This window comes from Saimiri boliviensis, chromosome 16 (genome assembly GCF_048565385.1).
Source record: "Saimiri boliviensis isolate mSaiBol1 chromosome 16, mSaiBol1.pri, whole genome shotgun sequence".
Lineage (NCBI taxonomy): Eukaryota > Metazoa > Chordata > Mammalia > Primates > Cebidae > Saimiri > Saimiri boliviensis.
In genome coordinates this window covers 52324912-52330911 of record NC_133464.1, presented here as the reverse complement: position 1 = coordinate 52330911, position 6000 = coordinate 52324912, and positions in this window count along the sequence as shown.

Genomic DNA, 6000 nt, shown 5'->3' with positions numbered 1-6000 from the left:
GGACTTTCATCATTGGAACAAAAAAAGACAATGCCTGGTTTCGTAGCTACAAAAGGCAGGGTGACTGTCATTTGTTAGGGGCTAATGCAGCAATTTTCATTTACCATTTTGAAAATCTTAGGGTCCTTAAACATTATGCTGAATCTACTCTGCCTGTGCTCTATACATGGAAAATCAAAGCCTGGATGACAGCATATCTGTTTACAGCATGGTTTGCTGAATATTTTAAGCCCACTGTTAAGACTTACGGCTCAGTTTAAAAAAATTCTTTGCAAATTTTGCAAATATTACTGCTCATTGACAATTCACCTAGTCACCCAGAGCTCTGATGGAGATTAACATTGTTTTCATAACTGCTAACAAAACATTCATTCTGCAGCCCATGCATCAAGGATTCATTTTGAATTTTAGGTCTTATTGTTTAAGAAATACACTTCATAAGGCTGTAGCTGCCAAAGATAGTGATTCCTCTGCTGGATCTGAGCAAATTAAATAGAAAACCTTCTGGGAAGAACTCACCGTTCTAGATGCCATTAAGACCATTTGTGATTTATGAGGGGAAGTCAAAATATTAACATTTACAGGAGTTTAGAAGAAGTTACTTCCAAATCTCATGGATGAATTTGAGGATTTCAAGACTTCAGCGGAGGAAAGAGCTCTGTGTTTGGTGGTAATAGCAAGGTAACTAGAATTAGAAATGAGCCTGTAGATGGAGCTGAATCATACTAAATTTTAGTTGCTTCTTAGCGATAAGCCAAGAAAAAGGTTTGCTGAGATGGAATGTAGTCCTTGTGAAGATGCTATGAACATTATAGAAATGATGACAAATTATTTAAAGTATTACATAACTTTACTTAATAAACCAGTGGCAGGGTTTGAGTATGCTATCAAACAGCATTTCGTGCTACAGAAAAATCTTTTACTGAAAGGAAGAGGCAATCAGTGGGGCAAACTTCATTGTTGTCCTTTTCTAAAAAAAATTGTCATAGTCACCTCAGCCATCAGGAACCATCATCACTTGGATCAGCCAGCAGCCATCAACAGTGAGGCAAGACCTTCCACCAGCAAAAAAATTGTAACTGGCTGAAGGTTCAGAGGATTTTTAGCTTTTTTTTAGCAATGAAATATATTTACCTTAAGATATACACATTGGTTGTAGACATAATGCTATTGCATACTTAATAGACTACAGTATAGTATAAACATATTTATGTGCAGTAGGAAGCCAAACTATTTGTGTGACTTGCTTTATTAGGATATCCCCTTTGTTGGAGTTGTTTGGAACTGAACCTGCAATATTTTTGACGTATACCTGTACTAATATTGTTTTCTTAGTTTTGACAAATGAACTTCAGTAGTGGAAGATAACATTAAATAAAACTGAAATTGGGTGAGAGGTGTACAGAAAATATCTGTACAAGCTGTACATTACTGTAAATATATATTTTTGAACACAAAAAGCATATTAAAAGTTATAATTCTCATCAAACCCATTGATATTAACATGAATGCCAACAGATGTTTTTTTCTAATTATTATGAGAAATTCAGCATGTTTTATTGTTTTCCTTCATGGTTTCTCCCAGCTGTAGTATTTATTTTCTCAATTTTGATGCTATTCCAATAATACATAGTTCATGAATCATGGTCAATATATATTATTATCCCAGTTTTATTCAGTGCTTAGGAAAAATCATATTGCCTACTACTTTAATTGCATGTTTGTAAATATAACACAAGTTGGGCAAAGATTTATTTTAGTTTGATTCAGCTAATGAGATACTACATCATAAGTAAGAGAGAAAATAATTTACATATATATCATAATATTAACAATTGATATTATTGATGAAATCAACATATGGCTGAAGCAGTTTTACCTATCAGTTCCACCTTGAATTAGCATAGAAGGTGGGAAGAGAAGGCTAAGGGATAAAAGACAAACACACACATTGAAAAATGTGGACCTGTTCCACAGGTACACAGTGCTGAATATTGTTTTCCCTTAAATATCAAGGAAATGGTGTTGTGCATTTGGATCAGCAATACAAGGTTTGTTGTGTAGCCAATGAACTCTTTCCTTCAGTTGCTATATGTGTGAAAATTGCTCAGAAGAAATGCTGGAAATGATGAGATTTTCAGATAGCTTGTTTTGGGCCAAACCTTTTTGGTCTAGTTCCATTATATTCCAGAATTCATAGCACTGTTATGGACACACAGTTACAACTCCATATAAATAGATATGGTAGACGCATACGAACTGAAGAAATGCATTCAATACACAATTGCCACACTCATGCTCTGAAAAAAATAGGAAAATGACATGAAATGGACGCTGAGTGTCCATGTAAGGGAAGAAGAATTTCCCATTCCATTTTCCCAAATTATAGTCAACATTTGCTTCCTAGACACTCTTTGATTTTTTATTTACAGGTTGGGGGTGGAAATAAAGTAAGAAAGCTCTTTATCAAGATTATCACATTTATTTGCCTGCTGTTACGTGTCCTGCAAACTTTTCTCACTTTCCAAATTGGTTTTTGAGTAAGGGATAAAAAACAATGAAGAACATGGTGTGCAACCCATTTTTTTTTTAAATCCATGGTTATAAGGTAGTTGAGTTTTCTTTGCATATGAAATTTTTAAAGGATATGGCTCAAGGAGAAAGTAGGACATATTTGAACAATTCATAATAAATTCTGCTTGTTTTCTATCCAAAATATTGTGTATTAGAGCTCTTTATAGTCCTTTGTAGATAAGCAGTCAAGAAAATTCTGTAAAAGTGCCCAGTTCTATATTACTTTCTTCCCAGTATTCCTTATGTTCTTATAATTCTATCTACGAGTCTTACAGTTTGAAGGTGTAAGTAAGGGAATACTAATGAAATCTGGGAGAGTACTGAAGTAGAACTCCTTCATGAAAGTTGTTACTTCCATGCTATATTCCCCTTGCCAGGAAAGAATTTCTCAAAATTTTGCCTTTCAAGCATAGCATTGTTCTGTTTTAAGGCAGAACCATAATTTCTCTGTTAAGTTCAAAACAATTCTCTCTCTTCTCACTGTGTTATGTATACAACCATAGTTAATGCATATTATATGGCTATAACATGCCCATATGTTTTTCTCTCCCACTAGAAAGTGGGTTCATTGACTCCATGAATCCATGTTATTAATCTAACTTTCCTACTAGAGCTTACAAAATGTGTGGACATAGTCACTGGACATAAATGACACTTCTAACAAAATACAGACGTTCCTTCTTACTGGTCTCTGCATGCAAAGAAAAATAAGTCACTTCTGACAATTAGATACACCAAATTATGTTGTTACTTTCCGCCCAAAACATTCATAAGGGATATTTTGCCTTCCAGAAAGTTTTTATTTGCACAATTTCCACAGTTAAAATTCTAGGTTCAAGTGCTAATACCTTGACATTTGGCTGAGTATGGCAACTACAGAGAGAAAGAGAAAATATTTGCAGCTTGTAAAATGACAGTGTGACATGATGAATGTGTTTTTACTTGGAACATTTTTTCCACCAACAATGACATATAAATATACTCTGTCACTTTCAAGTATAGATGCTTAGTAAATAGTTTCATATCAGGGTAACCCCATCCCTTTACCCCACAACATTTAGAATGTCAATGAGTAACTTAGAATTAAAACCTGTAGCTGCTCAAGACAGTTGAATAAAAAATAGACACATTTATGCCTCTGAGTGCACCAGAAGGTGCAAAGTTTATTGTTCTACCACATGCTGCAGACTTTATTATTTCTACAGTGAAATCTACAAACATAATGAAATTGAATTGAATATCTAAAAGTGGATATGTACCTTGAGGGCACTTCACAAATTCTCACATTGAGAGAACAAAAAGCAAGCACATGAAGAAAAGACAAATATATATATATACATATATATATATATATATATATATATATATATATATATATAACCTAAATTGGAAACTACTGAGAAGAATAAGAAATAATCAGATTGGAGAATTGATAGATTAATGAACTGGAAATTCCTTTTTTACTCCAGACCCTGAGCAAAGGATTTGATAAGCATATTTCCTGGTTGAATTAGGTAACTGGAGTTTTAGTATAACACTAATAGTATTATATGGTTATCAGTTTTACAACTAATGCATGTATAGAAAATACATCTTGATCAATATTGAATTAATTAGTATCAATCCTAAAAATACAATTGAATATTGTGCTTTATTTTCTTAACTATATTTTTGCCTGAATTATGTAGTTTTTGAATCCTCTATTCTATTTAAATACAAGTGAAACTTTTGATGAACCAGAAAATAATATGTAATCTATGTTTGTTCAGGTAGTGTGAGTTCCATGCTTTCAGATGAGTATACAGGCAAGCAGGAACCAGTATTTGGCTGGTTACTAATGAAAGGTCATTTAGCTCAGTTTTTTTATATAAACTAGTTATTACTTGAAGAAAGATTTATCTCTCAGGTCTGCTTATGAATAATTTTCAATCTAGATGTTACTAGGTATTCCTATATTACTTTTAATCCCTACAATCATTTATCACCTATGTCTTCCTATAAAAATTTTGAATGTCCTATGGTTCTCACTGACTTTATATTAACATCCAACAGATGGAAGCACAGCAGAGATGTTTATAATGAGACAGTAGGACAATGTCATGATGGAGTTCTTTATTTCACAGTAAAAAAACAAAACAAAACAAAACAGTCTACTGATGTGATAGTCTTAAAAAATCTAAAAAACAATATGTGACAATTTTTCTAATTGACATTGGAAATGTTGGTTTTTATAACGTATGATAGTTTCTAACAATGACCATCATTTTACCTGTTACTATTCATATAATACTTTAAGACATCATTCTCACATTTTTAATGAGTTGTTCACTACATGACATTTTCTGTGCATATGAGAGTGGCCAGAAAACAATTAAGAAAGGCAGAGTTGATAAATAATCAACACTAAGTATGTGTTAACTTGGTGTGAGAATTATCCATGAAGGTGTGTTATATGTCAAAATGTAAAAAATTAGTAATTAAATATCTAAACAAAATGAAGGATGGTATAAACTTCCCTTCAGGGAAAAGCAAACAATAGTAGCACAATAGAATTATGGTGTCGAATAATTACGTTTTCTTTTCAGGAAAGTTAAAATATCAACAGTGACTGATTGAACTAAATAGCATCAGAGAGCAATAGTCAGATTATAAAATGTGTCTTCTTATTTACACCCATCTGCATATAATTGACTCCATGTAAATTTGTACATTAGAACTTTTCCTCAACTTTCTATAGTTTTACAGTAATTCAGATATTTTTATCCTTCATGGTACCTATTGTAAATACTAAAATGTCTGAAAAAAATCTCATTAGGTAATTAGACATACAATAAATTACTTCATTATTTAGATTATATTATCTAAAGAATCTACCTAAAGATGGCAATATCAAACCTAAAGTAAAGAATCTCTAATGATAGACTGGCAGGTGTTATGAAAACTGAGTAAAAATGCGATTTTAGGGAAATAACTTTTGGATAGTTTTCAAAATTTTATTTCACTTGATTTCACTTGAACATTCTTTGAATTCTTGAGTAATATTAGGTAATAAGCATAGAAACATAAATTAAAAAGTGGCTTTTTGAATAATGACTTTTTTCTTTGTATTTGAATTACCAACACATACAACATACACACACACACACACACACACACACACACACACACACACTGTCTCATGCATACAGCAGCAAATGATCCTCAGGTCAAGGGCTATAGTTTACTCATGAACCACTTTGGGAGATACTTTTAATGTATAACCTTCTAGTAATATGTGAAAACTCTGCCTAAGTATAATACAAGATTTTGATTAGTAATTTGATTCTTAATATAATCATTTAATGTCTTTTATCTTCTCTGTTACCTTTTGTCATTGCTTGATTAATGTATGCCTTCTAATTGCAAGTTAAGATTCTGATTTCCAGA